Raw genomic sequence first — 26,613 nt, forward strand, 5'->3', positions numbered from 1 at the left:
AGATCATCCAGTCCAACCTGCCACGCACCACCACTATTTCCCACCATTCCCGCAGACACCCAGGTAATACTCCCCGCCGTTCGCTGTACCCCTGGCAAAGGGCATACCATGCTGTGACACAAGCTCCCAGGGGAGCTGAACCCTTCGCTGACTCTCCTCATCCAGCCCTGTCCTTGTTGAAGCTTTAATTGATAAAGCTCTCAAGGCTGATGAACCAGAAAGGAAAAAAAAAAAGTTTCTTCAAATCTGCTGATTATTAAGGTGATTTCACATACCAGGAGAACAGGATTGGTAAGTGGTCAAGGCAAGATGTAACTGGAATAGTTTTGTATAAAGCCCTGTAAGAAAACCACAATTTCTTTCCTGGTCTCAGGTCATACCACTATATAAAAGAGTACAATTCAGAACAAAACAGGCATTTTTCTTTTTTGAGTCATAGCACTGAAGCATACAGTCTGACACAGCTCTTTACACAAACATCCAGCAATACCCAATGTTTCTGTGAAGTTCATTTCATTTGTGAACTTCTGAAGCAAAGGGCCCAGCAACACAGGAAATACCATCTGTAAGAACAATACCTCCACCTCTTAGTCATGGAATTCACACTTCAAGACGGGTTCCAAACCATCAGAGCAGCAAAAGAGGTCTCACATGAGACCCCGGTGATATGTCAGGCCTCTGCTTGAGGAAAGGGCCTTCTTCCTTGTGCAGGTAGGCATTTCAAGTGGAGATTTCATCTCCCACACACATTCCCTCACCACCTTTAAGAACACTGATGCTGGGAGGAACAACTCCAGCTCACTCTGCACATAGCCAACATTGTGGATCTGTATCACAGCAGCCAGCTCAGCAATCTTCCATGCCATCATACACATGCTTGGGTATAGCCAAGCAAGCCCAATATGTGCGAAGTTAACTATGCTAGATTTCTCTCACTGAAGCATTAACCAGATTCTCCATCCAGCTCTGCAGCCTGCTCTAAGCTTGCCCTTATAGTGCCAAGCCAGTCCAAAATCTGAACAATGTTCAGACAAGGTCCAACCCCAGCAACAAAGGGTCTCCTGATGCTAAGGAGTAACATGAGCAGCAGCACATCCTCGTGCAAGGGATTATTAAGGTCAATGAGGAAATCAAGAGCAGGATCCACAAAAGCCTCAAGCATCAGAAACATTATCCATTGTGTCCTAGCAATTAAGAGCCTTTATCTTGGAGTTTTCTGAAATGTTTACAATTATGGCGTCATTTTCACCAACATCTTTCCCTTATCTTGTTCCTCTCATAAGGACACAAACTGTGCAATTACAATTAAATTAGGAACAAAACTGACATCACAGAGCCATGATGATGGAAACGTCTATTTCATTGTCACTTAACCAGTTCTAAGGTCAGGCTCTTTACAGAAAAGACAAAAACAAAGACTTTGGCAGTTTACAGTACGTCATCTGAATGTCAGTTCATGCACCTGGAGAGTGCAAAGCAGGCAGAACTGCCTATGTTTCAATACCAACTGTCTTTTTTATTGGCAGGGAAATTAAAACTCAGCTTGATCCAAGGACAGGAGAAAAACATGCATCAAATCCAGAAAAATCTGTGCAGGCCACCACTGTAAAGTTGGGTTTATCCTGTTGTGGAAGTTACGGTCATGTCAAATGCAAAATGCATTTGTTTAGACAGTTATAAAACCAATAGTCATAGCAAAGCAATATGTTCTAACCACTGCTAATTCCAAATGTGGAGCAGTGATTTCCCCAATTAGAGAACAGCAACACCTGTAGAATTAAGATCTCCTTGTAATAAACACAGCTCACCAGAAAAAGAAGTGGAGGATAGGAAAGGTGATTTTTTAAATTCACTTAACATTTTTAAATTATTAACCAGTAACATGTTACAGACACTCTCATCCTGCTCCTTTCCACCCAGCAAATTCAGACCAGATTTGAAACCAACTCTTGCTTGTCAGCCCTCCTCTTGGGAGAGCTCCCTCACTAGGAACTACTGCTCCAAAAATGGGCTCTCATGGCTTCCCAGCCCAAGCTCAGGCTCCAGCTTTCTGCACTTGCCATATGACATGCTGTGTTAGCACCGTCCTCTTTAATCTGTCCTCTCACACTGCTGTCTTTTAAAAAGCATCACCTTTACCTACATGTATATTCTGTATTGGCCTTACAACTATCCAAACAGCATTGTGAAATTTTAACTAAAAATAGACAGCTGATATTTTTAAATAACTCTTAGCTCCAACTCACCAACCTGATTTTGTTTGAAGGGAAAAAGCAGGCTCCAACTTCAAGTTTCCATTGTAATTAATGATTACAACACATTACTCTGCCGTATCAGATTTAGCACCTCATTAATGTGTGTGGTATTTTGCTTGTATGGCACAGCTGTAGTTAAAGTTGAATTAGTGTTTCCATTATAAACCCATGTTTTCAAAGGTTTATTACTCAGATACACAAGATTTAGTCTGAAATGAAAACTGCCATCGAGCATGTCAGCTGGGAAGCAATTTTTTGTCTTTCAAAATTTGGAAGGAACAAAACACATACACAAAAAAAAAAAAGCCACCCTGTTTAGTAATAATTCACATTTTAAAAGGCACTGCAAATACATGTTTACATGATAGCCTGTGACAGCTCTATAGAATGTCAACGCCTACATACTCCTGCAAGATGTGCCATCTCAAAAACTGAAATAAAAGCCACATTTTTATACTACTTGATGGGAGGGGAAGGGAAGGGATAAAAGACTTAAATATATCCTTGATGAAGAAAACATAGTTTAAAAAACAAAACAACAAAAAAATACCCACCATAATCTTTGCATAGAAACATTGAAGTCAGAACCTTTAGCAGGAGGACCTTTCAAACACCATTTGCTTTTTAAACTTGCTGGTACCATCAGCCTGACCTTGGCTCATTAACAAATTTAGCAAGAAATCAGTGAGCACCACTGACTTCACATTTGCTTGTTCAAAAAACTTGGACTCTTCAGGTATGACAGGATCTTACCCCTTGCAATAGTAAAGTGGGACTCATAATGCAAGGCAAAACATGCACCAAAAAGGCTCCAAGGGCTCCAGGCTTTGCAACTATGCCCTTCTACAATTAGCTTTATGAGTGAACCACTAGGAAGCAGACGTTTTAATTGCAAGGTTTCTGAGGCCACTTCTTGGCTAATTGTTTTGATGACTCTATACTTACAACATGCAAATTCACCAACAAATATACGATGAAATCACCAAATTCCCATTTACCATCATTAACAGGATGGATGCATCTTCTGACAGCTAAGAAAAATTAAAATGTTATTTTTATAACAGAGTCAAATTCCCTGATGGGCTCTTTCACAGTTCTTTTGTCCCTAGGACTCATGGGTTTACTCAAGACATAATGTTTCCAGACAACAACAAATGCATGAAAGAGCATATAATAGCTGCTGCAAGAAAACCAGGGCAGGCATATCCTTCAGGAGCAGAAAGGCAGTGCTGTTACTCCAAATTATTCACATTTTAACTGAATTAACAAAACACTCCCATAACAGCGTGGGGAGTGCACTTTTTTCTAGTGTTGCCCTCCATTTCTCATGAGAGTACTCCAAACAGCAATGATAATGGGAGCCTGGCAGCAATTGTACATCCATTTGATCGAGTTCTGGAGGTTGCTACAGTCTATCCAAATCCCTGCAGTTAACCGCACAAACAACCTGAGACACTGTAAATATCTCTATTCTCTCCACAATCAAAGTCTCAAGAAGATTCTGTACATCAAAGGTGGTATAGTATTGTGATACTCACCCAGGCCATCATGAGCTCTAGACTGTAATGTTTTCTTCTCCCTTGTTGTTCCAGGCATGAGAACCCACCTTTCTTTTCAAAGTTCCTCTTGATGGAGAGAAGGAGGTCTGGAAGGAGGACAACAAAGACTCCAACCACAGGCAAAGACCCAATGGCCTCAGAAGTATCTAGAGACAGAAATTTACAAAGAAAATATCAGCATAAATGGGATAAATTACCTAGAGAAAGATACGCTTAATGACACCTTGGCCTTGTGTTAAGTGGTTAGAAGATCCACATTGGGCCAGTCTTTTGAGGACAACAACAGCAAGTTATATTGCACACTAAGCAAGATTCTGATGGAGGTCTTCATTTTCATCACATTGTGAATACCACCACGGGAGACTCTTACCAACTCTAATAAACTTTCATATTAGTGCAGAAGTCCTCTGGTTTCAGGAGAGGGGCTGTCAGTCTATACTAGCAATGAGGATCCAGCCAAGATAGCGCCACTGGCCTTAAAGCATTTCTGTACAGCTTGCAGTACGTAGGGCAGGCTGTGGGGCAGATTAGCTCCAGGTGAGAAGGTCTCAATACCTCCTTTTCAGTTTGGACGTTTTTCTGTAAGATTGACTATGCTGTAATGGCACTCATTAACTGCATTACTTCTACTAAGAACAGGCTAACGCCTAGTCTATGAACCTTGTCAATCTGTTACCTTACCCTTCAGTAGGAAGTATATTACAGTACCACATAATTCCCAGTCTTTGTTGCAAAGGACCAACCTCCAGCTGAGGTAATTCAGGTTAGCTCTCCTGGTGTCAGTTTTGGCCATGTATAGCAAGCACAGTGGATATGCATCAGCTGATAACCTAGTCCTACACCTCAACATCCCTATGTCAAATTGTAGAGAAATAGTCTCATTTCAATTTATCAGAGTCAGCTGTGCCAGTAGGTCTGCTGAAAACCGCAGGCGCCAGCAAAAAGCTTTTAAAGCCATTTCACCTCTCTCACACATATCAAAATGCCAAAACAAGGGACAAACACTACATAGATCACCCAGTGTGGATGGCAAGGGCACATGTCAAAAAATGTAAGTACTGTCTGCAAAAGAAAAAAAATTGGCTTGTTATTCTGATAATTACTTCACTCAAGAAGGGGTAAAGTTCAGTTGTCCGATTCAAATCAAAGATCCTATAAAGATGAAACATCAACAGCACCAGTGGCACACCAGGGATGTCTGTGATTGCAAAGCTACAGCTCACAGATGAGATGAGCAGGAGGAAAGGATGTAAACAGAGCCAGCCCTGCCTGTAAAACATCCCACTGGGAGCTTACAAAACTTGACTCAGCAAAAGGCTCAGGCTGGAAGAGCTGAACCATCTGCAGTTACAGCCCTGAGAGCGCTCACCAGGACTATAATCAAGGGGATTTAAAAAACTGATTTCCTACAAGTCAACGTGCCTTAACTGGAAACAAAAATCACAAATGCTTAGCAGCAGCCCACATACAAAGCAGATGAGTGCTGGATGCCAAATCCAGCACTATATGGGCTACACAAACTCAGGAGCTGGCTCTGATGTTGCTCACTCCAGCCTGTGGAGGGAATGTTAACACACACTGAATTATGTGAATTATGTAAACTTAAATGACAACACAATCAAGTCCATATTTGCCCTGCTCTCTTCTACACAGTGCAGTTACTTCTCTAGCAATTGCACCTACATTCCCCTTGTGTCTCCCCAGCCCAAAGCACAGCCCAAGAAGACAGGGAGTCTGGTCTCCCTTTTGGGGCTGAAATTTGCCCATCTCCTCCTCCACATCCCAACCCAAGGAGCAGGGCTGGGGATGTGAGAGCAGCTGAGTGATACACCCACTCCTGCTATTTTCAGCTGCTGAAGTCACCACTAAGTGCCTGCAGAAGCCAAGTATAAATCAAAGGAGCTGAGCAGAAATCAAAATCGCCAGAACTCCAGAATATATACAACAGCCCAGCTGGGTCCCATCTCTGACTCTTCCTTTTCTCAAGCATAGCTTTGGCAGAAAAGAGGATTATCATCTCTACCTTACCATACAAACACAATACAATCCATCTGGGATCATCACATCTCGACAGAAACACTTTTGTGCCTCCGTATGAATGTATGCGTTGTGTGAAGCTGAGCTTAAAATCTGCAGATTTGAAGTGGATTCGTAGCAAACTGACAATGCTATGAAGGCTGTGAAGGATTTCATTGCAGAGAGAGTGATGTGGAGGGTGCAAGGACACTGCTGTTCCTATTTATTAAGCCCTTTCAACAAATCTCAGTTCTAAGCCCAAGGAGATGTCATAGTTTGCCCTTCTCAGACAAGAAAGAAGCAAGCTACCAATATTTTTGAACACCAGTTGCCCACCACAAGCTCTGTAATGCTACATGACCCCAGCCACAGAAGCTTCCAAGGAATCCCTTTCTCCAAGTCCTGTATCACACCTTGCAAAATCCCAGAGGAAAGAGCAGGCATCCTGAAAGAAAGTTCAGAGACCTGTTACCATCTGCTGCCTACATGGATGCAGTAGTACAGCGGTGTAGGACTTGAGACAACCCTTGAGGCTTCCCCTACTCTCTGGGGGCAGGGTGTGAGGCGCCTCCTGTACAGATTTACCTCCTGATACAGCACCGCTCATCTAAGGAATGCGTGCTGTACTGCAAGAAGGTGCCTGGGGTTTCTGCAGCATAGGAGCTCACACATCCGGTCACACAGCTGTAAGCAGTTTTCTCTCCCTCATACTATCTGTGCCAGATACTGGAAACTTGTGCCATGGTATCTCTGAGGGAGGGCTGTGAGATTTACACCTGAGCGCTGTCTCACATACATGGGTTGAAAGATTACAGTCTGAGCACCTGGTTCCTGCTGGAAGCACAGATTCCTCTGTGTTGGAGCCACGCTGGCTCTCTGCTCCTCTGCGATCAGAAAGAAATGAGCTGCACCTGCATGTGGTCCTAATGACGTCCCAGCTCTCCTCTCTGCCTGCAGCTGAAGGGATTGCTCTGCAGGATTGATCTCCAGGCTAAGACTATGCCTGGGAAATTATTTCAAGACCAATTTGGGCTAGAGCTGTGCTCTGGCTTGCAGGAGGATGTTTGTACCTGGGAGGGTGCTGAGAGGGAAGAAGAGCAGAAACACACACGTGACTTGCATTACAGCATTGCTGGAGCGTATCAGAGCTTCATGCATAAGTGAAACAATCAGCCTCACAGCACCAGATGGAAAGGAAAAAACAGTGTGGTACTGAATTCCTGGTTCACACTCTGGGCAACCAAGGCTAGGGAAGGAGCGGGGCACCATGCACTTTGAGACATGTACAGTCCCATTCAGCCAGTACTCTCTTCCACTCATTCATGCATTTTTAAGCTAAGTAATCAATTCTGTAGATACCTTCATGCAGTGCCACAGTGAGCCCACGTGTTCTGCAGCCCCAGGTGAGATTGGAAGCCAGGAAATGGTGTTGACACACCCAGCAGGTTAAGGGCAAGCATAACTGCACGCAATCCTGTGTGTGCTCTGCTGAAGTACAAAGCAGAGGCACAATGGGAAGGGCCCCAAGCCAGGAAAGAGGATATCAGAGACAAAAGGCAGGAAAACGTGGCATCTGGCAGAGGACACAGGGGGCACAAGATATTACAATGCTGTTCCTGCTCTAACAGCTTCCTCAAAGCCACCTCCATGCTAAAAGATGACCACAAAGCAGTCTGCCTGGAAGAGCAGTAGAGAAGTATTGGCCAGGCTGTGACAGTCATCATATTCTGTGATCATATCCAGCTGCTACTTGCTTTTCAGCAGGTTTCACAGCAATTCATCTAGCCTGCTGGGCACCTCCAAAGAGTCCATGCAAATGAATGGAAGTACACTACATATGCACTCAAGAATCTGCTAACAAAGCCTTAATCAAATCAGCTTTGCAAGGGTTAATCTTTTGCATAAAATCCTATTCCAGGCAATAGCTCTTTAATTCCAATTGATACCAAGCTTCCTGCAATAGGAATGTTTACTGGTACTTTTTAATTACGAAAAAAACCATAAATTGTCTGTTTTACTGTCTACGCTAATTACCTTTCATTATATATTTGGAGTAAGCTATGATTTTCCTGCTGGTTCCCATGACATTTTTCATTATCAACCACTAATTGTCTAGCATGCACACTGCATTGTGAACCAAGTAGGCTGATGTGTGGGCAGAAGTTCTAGCAAAAGCTGCAAGGCAATAGAAGTGCACATTATTATTATTGCTATTATGATGTATTAGAAAGTTTCCACCTACATGCATACCTACGTATCCTCTTCCCTATCAGCAATGTCACAGCACAGCAAAGCACAGGAGTCCATCTGTAATAAGCCTCACGCTTGGCAATAATCAGCAGCTTCTGAAAGAAAGTTATCTGGGGTGAAATGATGACAGCAGTCTTACTGCAAGGGCAAATTCCCTTCTGGGTGTGATGGAAACCACCACAAAGGTTTCTCAGGCACTTCTCATTGCTCAAAGCACACGAGCATCAGAATCTCAGGAGTCACCCTCCCCACTCACAAGGTCAGGGCTACAAAGGAAAATAGTGCCATATGTGGATTCATAGTGGAAGAGGATATATGGTTAATGGGATCTTTCTGAGGGTGCATAAAAATAAAAAGCTAAAGGGTCTTCATGAGACACATATAACACTGATTACAGAACAGCAAAATCTATAATGAATCTGTATCTATGCAAACTGAGAAAGTGCCACAAGGGACAAAGCAGCTCATTGCATGCAGCACTTCCTAAGTTCCAACCGAGGTAGGAACCGAGGTAAGAGCAAATTCTTCATATAGGAAAGTGCTAGAATAAGGAGTGCATGATCACTGCTCCCAGGATCATCCTTATCAGTTTTGGACAGGTGGCAATTCTATTCATGTGCACCGCACACACAATACACAAACACTTCAGAAATAAATGTGTGTTTTCACAGGATTGCAGCTCTTTCCTGATATCTATATTGAAGGAGACAAAGCCTGACCCTTCCTAACAGCACTGTGAGGGAACAGTTGTGCAACTTTTCCTCTTCTCCTCAAGGTGATCCACAAATACGTTATCAGAAAGACAATCAGATTCCATGGAGCACTGTAGCAGGAGGGTAAAATTCCCACCCAAGGCTGAAGGACTTGCCTTGCCCTTCATCAAGGTTCAAATTTCACACACACTTCATTTTTATGTACTGGTTTACAGATAGCAAGAAATGAAAGTTCTCCTGGTTGTTATATAAGAAATATGAAGGACTGATAGATACTTTTGACCTGACTGCATTTATTAAGTTTGTCTGCAAAACTGGATTGAACAAAGTGTGAAAAAGTGTGGCCACCGATAGCTGCTGCTGATGTGTTTGCAGGTCACCTTTAGAGATTTAAGCAGCCTCACGGCCTAAGACAGAAGGATGCAATTTCAAAGGCTTCTGACACAGTACAGCACCTTCCTTTCCCTTTCTTCTACAACCCACACAGCCGCAGCATCCAAACAACTTGCAGGCCTCAATGTGTTTATGCCCCCAGCACTTCTGTTTACCAGTGAAACACTGACACAACCGCTCCACAGAATGGGAGCCACAGCACAGAGTGAACAAAAAGCAGTAGAGTTTAGGTCCAAAAGAGCCATCAAGAAAAGTCCTGTTGATCTACACAGACCCTTCAGTGTCTAGACCCAACAGACGACATGAAGGCCGCATTGTGGCCTTCCAGCACTTGAAGGGAGCGTATAAACAGGAGGGGGAATGGCTGTTTGTGAGGGTGGATGGTGACAGGACAAGGGGGAGTGGTCTTAAACTGAGACAGGGAGGTTTAGGTTGGATATTAGGAGGAAGTTTTTCCCCCAGAGGGTGGCGAGGCACTGGCACAGGTTGCCCAAGGAGGCTGTGGATGCCCCATCCCTGCAGGCATTCAAGGCCAGGCTGGATGTGGCTCTGGGCAGCCTGGGCTGCTGGTTGGTGATCTGCACACAGCAGGGGGTTGGAACTGGATGAGCACTGTGCTCCTGTGCAACCCAGGACATTCTATCATTCTGTAAAGTTCTCCCATAAACTCACATTTTACTTTTCCCAATACAACGTCTCACATTCTTGTCACCCTTTCTTCACAGCCAGACTCACTGTTTTCAGGCCAGCAAATCTCAAAATTTGTGAGATCTCCCACCTCATAAAGTCTACTATAGAGCTTACTATGTAATGCTCTGCAGCCACATTACTTTCTCTGCAGCAGAAATGCCATCCTAATCTTGAGCAATGCTGCTGTCAGTGTTTGAGACCAAGCAAACTGTTCTGTGAAATATTCTGCCTTCAACAGAAGGCATTTTCTCATTAGAAAGGATGAAGTATTAGTTTTGCTGGATGTGTTTCAAACAACTCCAGGTCAAATCAACAGCAAGTACATTGTGTTTGCATATGATGATGCCTGATGTTCTGCATTTAGAAGAGTCCTGGCTCTCACTCCATTTCTCAGCACACACACAGAACAAACAGAAATGAAAACAGGAAACAGAAGCATGTCATAATGGACAGGGGAGAACGCATGTCATCTAATGCAGGTGACCCAACTGACTGCCAAGGTCTCAAAAGAATGATTAAAGGAATAATTGTCAATCTTATTAATAACTTTAGAAAATTCAACATGGCTTTTAAAATACAGTGAAGTTAACAAGACCAGGGAGACTGAAAATTGCAGCAGCACAACACTTGAGTTGCCATTCAAGGACTTGATGTTGGTCCCCCTATGTATCAGGGCTGAGAGAGTTCAGCAGAGACAGCCTGAGGACTATTGTGGTACCCGCCAGGCCTCAGTTCTGATCCTTGCCTCAAACTACAACAGGAAGGCTTTGAGACCCGCACAGATTTACCCCCTTTCCTTGGGACACTGGGAGCATTCAGCTCAGTCTGACCACAAACCATCCTTCTGACCAGTTTCTTCATATATATATATATATATATATATATATATATAAAAAACAGGGCATAAACTTTTAGCGAGAAACAGTCTTACTGTGCTCAAGAGTCAGAGATGGAATCAACTGTAACACCTACATAATCCCTTCTCTTCTCTTCTCTTTCTGGCTTTTACCAGGCCAATGTTGATAAGCATTTCAGGCTGGGCAGAGTAGCTGGAATCTTTCTGCGTGCCCCACTGTCCACAGTGATCACACTGCCTACCTTCCATTGAATAGCTGTCTTTAACTCTCTTCTTCTTGATCTTTTGTGCGAAAAGCCCTCAGACACTTTTACCCTGCAATTTTTGCACCATATGAAGAATCCCTGTAAATAAAAAAACAAGTTTTTTCTCAGAGTTGAACCAATGTCTGAGATAACCAGAGTGAGCTGCCACCTTCACAACTTTCCTCAATGCTTCTCCAGACCAGCAATGAAAAACTGGAAGACAGAAAGTCCTCTTCCAAGACTCCCAGTAATTTGGATCAGCGCTAGGGAAAAGATCTTTAGAAAACTGTAACAGACTGAGTGTGTAGGCGAGTGCTCTACCTGCCATGAGAAAACCCTTATGCCCAAGCCTGTGCTGTCACTTCCCCTCTATCTCAATTCTCACCCTAACCTACAAGCCAGTCTCAAACTGTTTCACACACTGCAACAATTTTCCATGGTAAAAACAGCCATCAGACAGAGCAGTGAGGGGACTCACCTGGTGGTGGAAGCCTTCAACTAAGACGTAGAAAAGCAAGAAAAAGACTGCAGTGATAAATATCCATACAATTTGGATTAGATCAACTGTGATAAGAAAGCGAGACCCTAAAAGACAATCTTCTGCTTTCATGTTAGAGATGAGACCCATGTTCAAATTCAAGTCTGAACCAAGTAGGGCAGAGGCTTAAACTGGCAGCTTCCATGTGTCCTTTGCCTTACCACTGGAAAACCTACTGCTGTGGCAAGAGACATCTGGCTTCTCCTGCTGTCTCCATACCCTGCCCAGAGAGAAATACCATCCTGAATAAGGACACAACCTGTATTTAGCAAAGGTTTTTCAAGATGCTTTTTTTTTAGAAAAGTTACAGATTTTAACCAAATATTCTTGTCTGTGTAACAAGAATATGTTGTCTCAGAAATTCCCAACCAGCTTACTACAGTAGGTTTGCCTTTGATCACGTCCCAGGTTTGTTTTCAGTCACAGTACAACTCAGAGCTCATAATCACATACATTTTTGTCACAGCTGACACCACTGCCTTTCTGGTAGAAAGGGAAGGCTTGGGCTGTCAGTCTGCCACCTTTCTTGAGTGCTGAAGTCATGCTTTTTTTTTTGCTTTTCCTTTAAAGACAACTTCTTTGTTGCCATGGTATCACTAATGCAGTATTTTGAGACAGGGAAAGAATATAACCGTGCAACACCACAGTGACACATCTATCAAATGCCATCCTCTCAAGAAAGGATAAATAAATGCAGACTTCTAAAGGCTCCTCTATCCTTTTTAATTTCTTCCTCTCATCTACAAATTGCAGTCTACAAAGGCCATGCACTGGTTTTATGACAGAGAAGGTCAAAACGTGCATCTCAGCAAGCAGTGCCTAGGCTTATTTTAATTCTCTCTTTTCTCCCCATGCTACATGACACCAGCTCAGGTACACACACAACAGAATCAGAGCACCTGCGCTTTCAGAGAATGCCAGCCTGGCTCCCTGTGTTAGACCATGCAGGGAGCGCTTCCTAATTCTGGCCTGCACACTTATTTTCTTCTGAACTAATAAGGTATCTGCTGCTGAGCGCAACCCACATTTAGCTCAACAGTAAAAAAGACCAAAAAGGGCACTCTGATGTTGTTTCTCATATACCACCTTCAACTCACCAGGTGTGCTCTTGTTAGCCCTGTAGCATGTCTTCCCTATCACCTCCACAGTTACTTTATGGGGATCTTTATTAGCACATCAAGTCCTTACACACTCTGCGTGATAGCACTCCTCTCCTGGATTCTGCAAACATTGCACCCGGTCCCTTCCAAAATTTCAGAGAAAACTCAGCACAGCACTGGCACAACACTGCTGTCTCAACAAAACCAGGAATCAGCCACAGCAAACTCCCTGACTTGGAATCCAGATCAGTGATCCAACAGCAGACAGGAATGACTCTGAGCACACTGCCCACTCCCCACACACACCTCAACTGCATCCTCGCAGTGGTGACACACTGAGCATTTCATCTCGCAGATCGTGCAAAAAGGAGAATAACAGAACTTATACAAGCTGACTTCATCAAGGCTTCTGCAACAGAAGGTGGAGTGGAGAACAGCAAGCAAAGCACTGATGGGAAGTTAAAATGTAAAGATTTACTGTATGAGTTGAGAATTCAACAGTAAGCACAGAGCTCTCTAGCAAATGGAAATACATATTTTACATTTGGGAGACAGAGAAACAGGGAGAGGAGGAAGGAGAAAGGAGGACCTTTGTTAATGCCTCCCTCTTGTTTGGGGAGAAAAAGAATAAATTGTTTCCACTTAGAACTGAAGGGCTCTCACCGCTTCAGAGAGGAATCTAATTGGGATCTTTATGTCGTCATGTACTTCTTTTTCTCACCCACAAAACCTCGTTCTTAGTTCCACTGGTGACCCAAGGCAGAATGACTCACCACAGTAAAAGGCCGGACAACAGCTTTCTTTTTTTTTTTTTTTTTTCCTCCTCAAAGACCTAAATAAGCTCTACTCCATCAATTGACCAAGGACGATGCAGAAGTAAACCACTCACTGAAGGCTGTGTGTTGCCTTGGCAACCCGTCTGATCTCCATTGCTCCAGGGACTGGAAATGTGCTGCCAACAGAAGATTTCAGCTAATCAAACCAAATCTCTTAATACTTACACAATTTCCCATCTGCAGAGAGCAGGCCATGTGCCCACAGAAAACAGAGCACCCTCTCATCACCTTCCTGGCTCCTCCTTGACCTTCTTGTCAGTTCCTGGTAGGCCATGGACGCCTCCCAATTGCTGCTGAAGGGGATGAGGGAGCAGCAAGAGGCCACAATATGTTGGATACTCACACGGCAGTTTCAGACCTGCACACAGCATATGCCTAGAGAGCCTCCTGGGAAGCCATGAGGAGACCATCTGCTCACTGAGAGCAGTTAATAGACAGCAGGACACTAACAAGGTCCATGACTTCTCTGTGGCTCAATTCTCCCTTGAAAGGAAGATTATTTTCAATGATTGGTAACACTCGCCCCCAACAAGCCTGGAGCCATTTGTTACAAGAGCGGCCTTCTCAATCTAACTCATCTCTTTTTCAGCTCCCTTTAAACACATCCAGGCAATATCAGCAGTGGCAACCTCCTGATCAGAAAGAAAATGGGTATGGTTTCAAAGAAAGATTTTATTATGGAAGATTTCTAGGCCTCTAGCATTGACCAAGTGACCTACACCCTGGGAAAACATGTTTTACCAATAACAAAAGCCATTAAAATAAATGCTTGGGGAAAAATGCCAGTGGTTTCTAGATTCACAAATTTAACAGTTAAGAGCTTAGCAAGTACTGCCACCTTCTACCACACCACTGTGAAATTTTCTCTATATGAATTAATATAACAAACTAATTAACTCATTACTAGGGCTGAAAGGAGAAGGGCATGAACTGATTCAGCTAACCACAAGCTCAGTAACAAAGGAGAGGAAATCAGGTTCAACAGGCAGAATGAGGTGGGAATCAGCTCATTTTAATGGTCAGGATACATGGGTGTCCACATGTGCCTCACCCCCCCGTACTCTCCCCGTATCACATCTTCTATCTATTCCAGGCACTTCTCAGCCTGGCAAAACTGAATCAGACTTGGACCCTAGGATTTATGCTCAAAATATGTCTCTGGAATAGGACATGGAAATCAAAAGTAAGGTTCTCACTGACCTAATGGGGAGCAGGAGTGATCTCAGAAGAGAAAACACAAGTTGATGATGCTCAGAAGGCACTCTTCCTTTATCTAAGTAAATTAGGAGTATGTTAAACAGTACTGAACCTTTAGGGAACACCGCTGGCTGCAGGCCTCCAACTAGACTCTGTGCCACAGATCACAGTCCTCTGGTTTCCGCTATTCAGATGGCTCTCAACCCATCTCACCATCCACTCTTGCAGCCCACACTTCCTTGAGCTTGTCTATCAGGATATCATGGGATACAGTATCAAAAGCTTTGCTGAAGTCAAGGCAGACAGCATCCACTGCTCTCTCACCTGTCCAGACAGCAGTGACATCACAGAAGGCAACCAGATTCATTAAGCACAATTCCCTTCAATAAATCCATGCTGAGTCCTCCTGATCATCTTCTTGACTTCCATATGATTAGAGATGGCCTTCAGGATGAGCTGTTCCATCATTGTTTCAGGGACTGAGGTGAGGCTGACTAGCCAGTAGTTCCCCAGATCTTCCTTCTTCATACAATCACAGTGTTGCATTGGAAGGAAGCTCCAAAGGCCTTCTATCCAACTCCCCTGCAATGAACAGGGATGTCCACAGCTAGACCAGGCTGGCCAGGGCCTGATCCAGCCTTGTCTTGAAAGTCTCCAGCAACGGCGCATCAATCTCATCACTATTCCAATGATTCTCATCACCTGTTCCAGTGCCTCACCACCTTCACTGTAAGAGATTTTTTCCTTCTATCTATATATTCTTGCCACTTTTGAAGACTGGAGCAATATTTGTTTTCTTCCAGTCCTCAATGGCACCTCTCTTGATTACCATAACCTTTCAAAAACAATCAAGAGTGGCCTAGCAAGATGCCCATCAGATCCCATTCTCAAGACTAGAATGGAGAGCTATGCCGCTTGAGAGTCAGAAGGACAGCAAGAAGGGGAGAGGCGGAGGTGACTATTAACCAAAATAGATGCAATGGAGATTAACTAAAACAGATTCCACATATTTTGCAGGCTTTTGCAGTTTGATACTTCAGCCCACATGAACAACCATCCCTGCACACATTCTGCAAAACACTTGCCATAGCAGACCCCAAGAACGAAGTGCAGCATGATTCCTCAGGTTATTCGGACACATGCAGCCAAGGCCTGCTTACTATTCTATTTCGGATATCTTCAGCTATATTCTCCCACAGCTACCATGCTACATTTAGACCCTTTTCTTAACCCACCCCAGCCACAAGTATCTGCAAGTATTGACAGCTTCCCCTGCACAGGGATCAGATGTACCCTCTCTGCTTAACGTGAATGTAAATTCCCTGCACTCACATTACTTATTGTGGGCCTATAATTATGGTCTAACTACTGTTCTGTAGTAGTAGATTTTAATCTTAAGTGCCAGTAGGAAACAGCACAAAGTCAAAGCAGAAAACAGAAGAAAAGGCTAACTCCTATTTCATTATTTGCAATTTCCAAGACCTCTGCATTACCGCTTTAAGAAAACCCAAGAAACATGCAAATTCTCAGTAACAAGAATTGTTGTAACTCAGGATTTACCTCTAAAAAAGTGTAATTGTCACAGAAGCAACCAAATAGGAAAGCTATCTTCACACCAAGAAATAGGCACAAATTATTCAAAGCACCAGGCTTACCTAATTGTCCTTACGTAAAACAGCAAAACAAGTCAAGCCAGCAGTGAAATTTCCCAAAGATACTCTTCTCACAGAAAATACATTTCAAAGCTTTCTTCCTGGGACAGGTTGCTAAATCCTCCGGACCTGTGGTGCTCACACAAGCAGGGCAAAGTGGAACAGAAGCACAACCCTGAGTTTCAGGGACTGGAGTGGTGCCTCTTCTTTTTCTCTGCTTCGTATTTGTTGACTTAATGACCCAAGGAACGAGGAAGGCTGCTGGTTGGTAAACATGTGACAGCCACCAAAGGAATGTTAGCCTGAGAAACGAGATAAAAAAGCCAATACCACTTAACAGGGTTGTTTTTTTAAAACTACCTTACACGTAGCTTTCCTGACCATTCTGCAGCTTTTGAGTGCAAGCTCTTTATTTGGGGGAAAAAAAAGAGGGAAAAAAAAAGAGCCATTCAGTTGTCGTGAAATTGAAACTGTAAGTAATTATTTTCTCCTGCTCAGATACACATTCACTTTGCTGCTTACATTCACATTCCAGTGATAAACAGTTGGTATTCTCTTAACCTTTAAGGCACGTTAAAGAAAGCTCTGTGGTACTTGATGTGAGATCACATCCTGTTCTCACTATCCATGAAACTTCTGCTTTGAACACGGATTTTGGATGTAGATTTGATTCCCCAAAGAAAAGTTACATCATTGAGGCCAAATCCATCCCTGTTGTCTCTGCTGTAACAGTTCTCCCTGGAGAGAAATCAAATCTATTCCCTGCACTTCATTAATTACAGCAAAATTCTGTTTCTGGCAGCTGTAATATCCCATTCTCAGAAACAGCATGGAAAGGCTGCAGAATAAAAGTCATGCCATCTGAACACAGGTGCTTTCAGCACTCAAAGCAGGAGAGTGCATGGGGAAGCAGACAGAAAACGTGAGGAAGGGAACAAATACTCTACTCAGGAGGGGCTTGCAGACCTGGCTCCAGACACCAAGCCCTTTGACTTCCAAGAGTCAGCCCAGAGTTGCCTTGCACGGAGCAAATGATAAGCTGCCACCCAGCCCAGGGAACCAGACAACTGCAGGCAGTATGCTTGCCTCCAGCGGCAGGAAACATCCCCACTGATTTAGGTGGCTGAAGATCTGCAGGGGTTTGACACAGCACCCAGGGAAACAATGCTCCATCCTTGCTGCAGAGCTAGATTCACATCAGAGAAGCCGCTTGCTCCCAGCTTCCTCCTACTGCTTATCCTGCCATTCCCTTACTTCTGAACTCTACCTTGAAAATTCTGCTGGGGCCTTTACCATCTTTTCTGTGGTAATTCACTTTAATTCATAGTTCTCCAAAGTCCACCAGACTGCCATACTTATGAAGGAAAATGGAAGACAACTCGAGCCTTTCACTCCAACTCCAGTGCTCTCAGCTTCTTTCTTTGCTCTCCCACATTAATTTCTTACTCTAAACTTTACTCCTGGGTACATCCTTTGTAACATTACAATGGAAAAAGTAATGCAGAAATACTGCTACAATTATGCTAGGAGAACAAAGCTCCCATCCCGTCTACTCAACACTTTCCTTTCACCTCCCACTTCATTCTTTCTCCCCCAAACAATTGCGCTGGGAGAGCTTTAGCAGAACCAACATTCAAACCCCTCTTCAAACAGACCCAGTTTTTATCAGTATTTGTCAACCACCAGCTAAACTGCAGCAATATCCCTTTCATACCCCGCTAAATGTCAAGTGGTTATTTTTAAAACCCGGACGGTGCGCGTCACAAAAACCTTTACACCATTATTTCAAAGACCAGGCGTCCTCTGGCCGGGAATCACAGGCTGCCTGTTTCCCTGGCGACACGGATCGCTTCCAGTTCAATGGCAGCTCCACACAGCAGCCTCCTTCAAAGCCCCACCGACCCTCTGCTGCCTTTGTAGCTCTGAAACAAGCCCCTCTCAATCCACTTCCTAATTCTCCTTATCACAGGAGCGCTAGGCTTACATCACTCTGATTTATCTATTGCTGGGGTGAGAGCTCAGCCAGCCCTGGTGTGACTGGGTTACAGCAGGAACAAATGGCTTCCAGCAGGCCCAGTTGAATGCATCTCTTCATAGACACCTGCACGGTGCTCCTCTGCCCTGCAGAGCAAACAGCCCAATCTCCTGCCAGCCACCAGAGCAGGAGAAATGTCCGGACCCGTGGAGGCAGAGGAGGGCTGAGCCTGCTCCCTACACAGGCTGTGTCTCACACTGTACTGATGCTCTTTTCCCAGGACGTTTGATGTTATCATTAGCACTAATATCTGCTCTTTCTGACCCACTTTATGTGCCAAACCTTTTTGTTCAAAGCTCTCCAGAGTCTCTATCATTAACACAGCACAGCACTGACATTTTAATTTCCTCATGAAACAATTATCATTGAACAAAGCATTTGCTGAAGGGGAACTGGGCTGACTATAATTCATATGCAGGGGAAGGAGGATTGCAGTATATCCGTACACAGACAGCAACATCTTACGCTTTCATTTTGTCCCCTACAGAAAACCTTCCTCAAAGTCCTCCAAAGTTTGCAACAACAAATGCATCTCCTGCTTCTTAGGTTCAAAGCAATACTGCTCATCTCCCTCTGGCACAAACCTTATTCAAAAGAAATATGAGACAAAGGGAATTGATGAAACAGCCAGGCCTCTGAGGGTGCACCAGGATGCAGGGAGTCAGCGAGCCCAGACTGGAAATCCGTATGGAATGGACTGCAGGTCAGTGCAGTTCTCTTACACAAGCATGAACACAGCAGTGAAGAATACCAAATGAGCCTTGCTGAACTCTTCAGTGTCTGCCCAGCACTCCCCTCCTCCGCGATAATAGCATGCAGGAGCTGCCCACACTGGAAGGAAAGTGCCTGCAATAATTGTGAACTCAGAAATATTCACACAACACATTTCTGTCCAAGTTGCATTCACTCATTGCTTGCTAACAGCTATAGATGATAAGTCCTAGACTCAAAGAAGAAACTGCCTTAGCAGAATCAGTGTACACATCATTCAAGTGCCTGAACTGCACTGCATTTCCCCGGTAAATACCTATGAAGTGCCACAGCACAAAGCACAGCCTGTATACCCGAAACCACACCTGAAAGCTATTTGAAATGAGCTCATAAATCATTAATCACAAACAAAAAGATTAGTTTCACCTATATCAACAAAAAGTATCAACAAAATCCATGTGCCTGCCAAGCCTAAGAGAAATCTAACCGGTTTGCTAAAGTACACAAAGAAATTGTACCCATTCAGGTTGTTACATCAGCTGTAATTTGATCAAGCAGTTTCCCTGTAGCTACTCCATGTGCTGTCCAATGGCCAGGCTCACTACAATCCTGAGTACCTACACGCTTCATGGCAGCATTTTCACATCCAACCCTGACTTGTGCCTGACAAGTTTGGACTTTGGGCTTCACTCATTGCAGTCAAGGTCTCCCACTACTAATTCCACCATGTTTTATGTGGATTTGAGCAGTCCAGCTCACAGATATTTGCTAAGATTCATAGAATCACTGAGTTGGAAAGGGGCCTTTAAAGGCCATCTGGTCCAATTCCCCTGCAATGAACAGGGACACCTACAGCTCCATCAGGTGCTCAGAGCCCCATCCAGCCTTACCTTGGGTGACTGCAGTGTCGGGGCACCTACCATCTCTCTGGGCAACCTGTGCCATTTTCTCACTGCAGCCAGTGGTCTCCGTTCTTCCTTGCAAGTGTGACACTTCATGCTGTAAGTGAAGGTGGGAGGAAGGAAAGCCTGGAGCAGCACTCAGCCCAGGGGAGCACTGAGCAAAGAAACTGGTGGACAAATGAACCCTTAAGAACAAAGCGTGCAGACAGGCCAACTTGAACTCCACAAGAGGTACATTTCCAAATGAAGAGTCTATGTACACAAGAATGGAAGAAAGAACCAAATTCATTTACAGACCCGAAAATCAATACTAAGGACCTTATTTTTCCAATTAAAGGTGAACATTTTTTCTTTTTAGTAATATTCCAGCACGAAGAAAGGATGAGCACTGAAAGAGAGCACTGCCAGAAACACAACCAAAAACACAACTACTGCAGATGAAATGAAGGGAGGCTGGAATTCCCCAGAAAAATGGCAATTTTCCATCAGAAATGAAGGAACAGTTGACAGTGCTCTTCACCTTGCAACTGAGTCTAGAAAGCACTCTGGAAGCAGCAGACTAATTAGAGAGCTTGGGAGTTACATAGGTCCAGCATGCATATGCAAGCACATGGAGAGGAACAGAGCTGGACCTCCAAAAATGCCAACAGAAAGCTACGGAAAGCAAGGCTGGGCAGGGGGAAACCAAAATGGGAACACAAACACCAAATCAACATGGGCTCTTACCAAAACAACACAGCAGGGCAGATGAGCCAAACAACCAGGAATATAGGCAGTAACAACCAGTGTACCATGGGAAGTGATACAAGAGGCAGAGAGGAAAACAACCGCAGCAATCTCAACGAGGATGAGGACGGCCAAGACAGGACCAAATAGTCCAGGGAGGGGAAGAAAAACAAGCCAACAGCAACACACACACTGATTGGGAATACTGCTAAAGAATAAAGATGCATGCAGAGTGGCTTTAACTAATTCAAACACTTGCCAAGTACAAACACCACAAGCTAATCTCAGTGACACCGATAAGCAGCCATATCAGACTGAAGGAAAGGGACCAGCTGCTCGTGATGCACAGTAAAATCATTCAGAGATGCATGAGCAAGTGCAGATGGCCAATAAGGAGCCAAAACCACCAGAAATATTACCACAAAGCCTTCACAGCACTTGACATACACAAGCACTGTCAGCTGCCCATGCTCAGAGCATGTCAGTGCCAGCCAGGGACCTGTAAGGAGCACAGCATCATAAGAAGAAAGGAGGATGCTAGGGCTATGCCCAGCCCTAGACAGGCTCCCAAAAAAGGATTTGTCATCTTCTGTTGAATGGAGCGGGGAAAATGGAACCCTTCAGCAGCAGGTGTCTGTGGTCCTCAAAATCTTTCAATGTCTCTGAAGAGAAATTTAAAAAGACTAAGGAAATACTTCAACCCCAATATGCGCAGGAAATCCACTTTGAATGGGTCAGCTATGATTCCAGGTGCTTCTCTGCAACTCCACTTGAGTGTAATACAGTTATCTACCAGCATCAAAACGAAAATTAAACAGTGAAAAGACAGCCAGCAGACTAACAGCGCAGGCAAAATGTGCAGAGGACATTCTCCTATCAGTAACACAGCTGTCAGGGTAGCCCAGCTCAGAATATGACTGGAGGGCAAACAATGATACTTTCACTGACAATTTTAGGCCACAGAAAGGACACAAAAGTCATTCTGAGAAAACCAAGCAAAGCAGGAAACTTCTACAACACAGGCACCAAGGAGCATAAAGCACACAGCAGAGTGTGGCTGGGCTCCACTTGTCCAGCAGTCATGGGAAGCAATGAAAAAGCTCATGGAGGTCCTCCACAGTCAGGGCAGTGAGAAGGTGAACCAGAGGAAAGATAAAAATGAAGACGTTTGAATAAAACTACTTTTAAACCTCAAATAATACTTCTACACTCTGGTACTCAGTTTTTAGGGTATTTACATTTAGATAGATATGACAGATTTGAGCTAAATGTTAACAGCATGGTAGAACTATTGAGTGCAATTACTTAAAGCATCTACAGAACTTAGTTTTTAAATATCCACTTTGGTTAGCTAAGCAAAGTAACTTTCATTACGTTTCAGAGCTTATAATAACTAAAGTTTACAGTAAATCCACAGAATCCAATAGAATTAGCTGACTATAAATCTTGAAGCATAAAACTGGTGAGTGGAGGTAGTGTGTGGTTCTCAGCCTTACTGCAAGGTGCCAGCCATTGAGACAGCTGATTAGTCAGTCTATGATTAATTGCTTACTGTGTACGACCCAGGGTCAATCTGCTCAATTAGGTGAAGGTCTGGTGGAGATCAGAGATGTAAATCAAAACCTACTCCCAGAGCTTCAGCATAAGATGAGGACAGAGTTGCAGCCATCCCTCCCCACAAGGATCCCTCTCCCCAGGCAGCCTGCCCTCCATCCACCGCCCTAAGTGGGAGCCTTAGGAAAGAACTGGAGCAGAACACACACGTGCCCTCCACTCCTCTGCAACCCTCCCATCTTCAGTCACAGTCATCTCTGAGGATCTCTCGAGTCTGACATGGTTTGTCTTCACCAAAACTTCTCCGTAACATAACTGCTGTGAACCCAGAGATCCTTCAGCAGAGATGTCTGCAGGCTGACCACCCCGCTGCGTGAAGGTTCCCCTCCTTCTGCTCCTTATGACACCCCCAGACCTCATGAGGCCATGAAGGGGCTGCCTACAAATCCCTCTGCTGCTAGTCTGTAGATCTCTATCAGACTCCAAAGAGCTAACTGCTTTTCCTTTATTTCAAAGCATGGTGAGGCCCTACCATTGCTGCCCAGAACTGTGAGTGCCTCGTCCCTGCAGGTATCCAAGGCCATGGATGGGGCCCTGGGCAGCCAGCCTAAGGCACAGGGTTGGAAGGAGATGATCTTTAAGGTCTCTCCAACCTAAACCATTTATGAGTCTTTGCAGATCAGACCTGTCCTGTGCCACGAGCCCCAGTCCAGCCACCAGGAACCCTTCCAGTTCTGCTGGAAGTGAGGGGATAAAAGCATGTGCAGTACTCAAGGTAAACTCTAGGCTTACACAACAGCATAGCAACACAAGTTTGCTTGTAAGTGAATTTCAGCGGCAATATTCCACATTCCTATCATTTGGAAAAGCATTTATCTGAAAACAACACGTAACTACAAGTACTTTGTAAATAAGATGCTTGGAAAGAATGGGCAGCTTTCCATCGTCGCTCCCCAGTTCCACATTAAGACAGGTCCTGATCTGGGAACCATGGAGGCAACACGGAAGGTTCAGAGGCAAACAAAACCCACAGGACCCTGAAAATCCTAATGCAGAGAGCAGAGGAGCAGCACAGCAAGTAAGGCCAGTGGGGAAGCAGTGCAATGGGATAAAAAGGAACAGATTAGCAAAAGCAGCCGACTTGGGACTGCTGCAGGGCTAAAGGAGACTGGAGTATGCAAACAGCAAGAAGCAGTGACGTGAAACCACATGCAGACACTGAAAATATTGTGACACAGTTAAGAAAGCACTGTTTAGATGCTGTAAATAATGAGTTAAGAACTTGTGTCAGAGAAGCAACCGGTCTTCAGATGCACAAGAAAGGCAACTCTTCAGCAGCCCTGCAGAAGAGAAAAAGCCCACAGAAATCCAAGCCATAAATTTTGAAAAAAAACCTATGTAAAAATCTGTGTAGTAATAACATAAAATAGCTGTAGAGCTGGAAACTCTTCCAAGAGAGCATGTACAGGTATTACAGGAAAGCACCAGGCTACCTGTATCACCAAAACACTCTAAATGAACAGCAACAATAAAAGCTAAATTTCAATTTGTTGATGGGTTACACGACAGATTAAGATGACTGCTGGCAGTAAAGGAAAAAGGAGCAAAAATGTCCTTCAGAACGCAAATATCATGTTCAAAGGAGGAAAATAAAAATAAAAGACTGTGAACTTCTAGCAAGTTAAATGTAGAATCATAAGAGGGCAGACCAAGAAACAACTGTGGTAAGCAACTTCCTGACAGCATAAAAGTTTAATTACAATTCTTTTTCAAGTGCTGCAGGAATAAGACGCCTTCCAGAGAGCTGCTGGGGTCAAAGATGATGGAGGTGTACAAGGAACATTCATGAGGACAGGCCTAGAGCAAGGAAGCTGAATGTTGCACCAGTGTTACCTGCAGAGAACCTGAAGGACATAATTCAGCTATTTTCACTCAGAAAAGGGATCTCAATGACTCTCCAAACAATTCTTTAAAAACAGGTGTCTCAGAAACAAGGCAAATAAAGCAATGTGAAAAGCAGTAAGAGCACAAAAGCAGTACTGCCACTACAAACCCATGCTGCACTTCTTACTTCTCAATGCAAGGTAGAAATTCTGTAAAGGTTTTAAGCCAGCAGTTAGGAGAAGCAGGGGTATGCAATAGCTTCTGCTCAAGGAAGAAATGTGACTTTTTCAGAGGGAGAGAGAGGTGACAGTGGAATCAGGGCAATAGAAAATCAAGTGGTATGGAGGTGGTGAATAAGCAAGGAGATGTTACTGCTCCTGAGCAGCCGGGGGGCATGCAATAAAACAGGCAGGTATCAGGTACAGAATGCAATGCCCAGAAATAGGGCTCCATGCAAGCACAAGGCTTGGGAACTCCCTGCTGCAGGATGCTGCATGGGATAGAAACACCGATGGTGTCAAAAAGCAAATGGATAAATGGAGTATGAGCTCCTCACGGGCTACCAAACACAAATATCATACTGACACTTCTGGCTTAAAGAGTCCCCAAGATGCTGGCTGTCAGAAGCTGGGAATGCAGTCAAACTCTGCTTCTTAAAGCCTCCCCCCAGCACTTGCTGGCAGGCAGGATCAGTGCTCTCTGCCCTAACACAGCACAGCCGCGCTTCTGGCACTGCACCGTGGATTGCCTTTATTGGTTTAACTTTCAAAACTATTTTTAAAATTAATCTGAACACACATAATGGCAAGCTACAGCAGAAGATGAAAAATAATTGCTTAGTTTGCAGCTTTCACTCAGTCAAACAAAACAAAATAAACTACTCCAGTAGCTTCACCTGCCAAATGCACCTTTCTGATCTCACTCTGCCCTACATCCCCTCTTTTTGCCCTGATAAGGATGGGAAATGAGAGGAACTTCAGCACAACACAGGCAGGAAACAGTCCAAGAAGAGCCATTACCTTCATGTTAGTGTTGATCCCCCTCAACCTTCCTGGACATTTTAACAGCCAAATAGGGGGGGGGGGAAAAAAACAACTGAGATGAGGAGGGGGAACAAAAGAAAGAAAGTATGAGAAAAAGAAAGGGGTAAAAGAAAGAAGAGGGAGAAGGTGAAGTAGAAAGTGGAAAAGCAATAGGAAAGGTTCAATTTCTAACTCTGAAAATAAAAACTTATTCCAGAATTTCTTCCAGCAAAATGACAGTATCTTTTTATGCACCTTTTCATGAGATGATGCCAACCTCATCAGCCAGGAAAGTAAGTTTGAAATAAAATGTTTTGATCCACTTTGCCTGAAACACTCAATTGGCAGTGAGGGGCAGAGCTGGGTGGCAGGAAAGGGAGCACACAGCAAGCCTACCGAGCAGCTCCCACAGCTGTGCTCAGGCCAATGTGTGCAGCCCTTTCTCTCATGCACGGCTCATCCTCTGAAGATCCCAATGGCCCCCACCATTGTCCTCAAGGATCCCCACCAGCTCAGGTCCCTCATGCCCAGCCAGGTCTGCAGGGACAACCAACACTTAAAGTCAATCAGAAGGCTCTTTAGGAACCCATGGCTGCATGATGACAGTCAACAAGCTGGGTTAATACGACTCCGATCGCACTCCACACACTCGAGTAACTGCTCAAACACGGCTGCTACAGCCTTCTTTCAGTGCTCAGATTCATGTTCTTCCTTTCCTATCCTCTCTTGTATTAACATAGCGCATCTCTTTGGCGTCTCTTTAACTTAATGCTCCATTTGCTGGCTGGCTGACAGGTCTCAAAAAAAGCACGTCTTTCTGCTGCCAGCAAGATGAATTTTGTTTCATCTTGTTACTTAAGTGATACACCTTCTCCATACTTCTTCTCCCCCTCCTTTTCTGTAAGAGAAGGAAAGGAGTTTGAAAAAAGAATGACAGCAAGCTAGTTTTTAACCTAAACGGGAGCAATTTGCATACGAATCAGACTTTTCAGGTGCCACGGAAGATGTGGGTGCTCTGACAATCTGGAGGAAGGCAGGGTGAGTTTGACACAAACACTGCCAAGAGGTGAACTCGCAATTTATAGCTCTTTCCTAGGGCAAAGCGTCCTGGAGAGTCTGTTCTATACTGCATTTATTTGCAGTCTCATTGACGCTTTCATCGTAAGACAAAGATCCTGTTTTTTCTTTTATTTACACTCCCCCTCAAAGCCCCTTGCATGCAAGCCCTACAAATGTAGTCAATATGAGTAGGAGCAGCAGGATGTAAACTCAGGTGGGAAGTGGCTTCCTTACCAAACATGATGAGAAAATGAGTTACCCGATCAATAAAGCAGCACCAGACCGTGGAGAAAGAGAGCCCTACGATGCACTAAGCAGCACAACATTCCCACCGATACATCACCGCACTTGGGAAGCTAGCAGGGCACAGCAGGCTGCTGGAGCAGGTCAGGAAGCAGCAGCCTGACAGCAGCACTTCAG

The 26,613-nt window shown here is 44.3% G+C and overlaps 1 protein-coding gene across 4 annotated transcripts in view; it reads right to left on the reverse strand.

Annotated features, from left to right (window-relative positions):
* Positions 1 to 26,613, reverse strand: part of SYT16 (synaptotagmin 16) — a 121,101-nt gene that overhangs the window by 70,524 nt on the left and 23,964 nt on the right. For 3 of the 4 annotated variants that reach the window (XM_052696108.1, XM_052696105.1, XM_052696106.1), the window contains one exon: positions 3,794 to 3,960. The gene's annotated coding sequence lies outside the window, so the exon portion shown is untranslated. Of the gene's footprint in view, positions 1 to 3,793; positions 3,961 to 16,303; positions 16,597 to 26,613 lie in introns of those variants that run through there. The other variant, XM_052696107.1, reaches the window with a different exon arrangement.

The sequence above is a fragment of the Tympanuchus pallidicinctus genome, unplaced genomic scaffold (genome assembly GCF_026119805.1).
Source record: "Tympanuchus pallidicinctus isolate F22 unplaced genomic scaffold, pur_lepc_1.0 scaffold3, whole genome shotgun sequence".
Taxonomy (NCBI): Eukaryota; Metazoa; Chordata; class Aves; order Galliformes; family Phasianidae; genus Tympanuchus; species Tympanuchus pallidicinctus.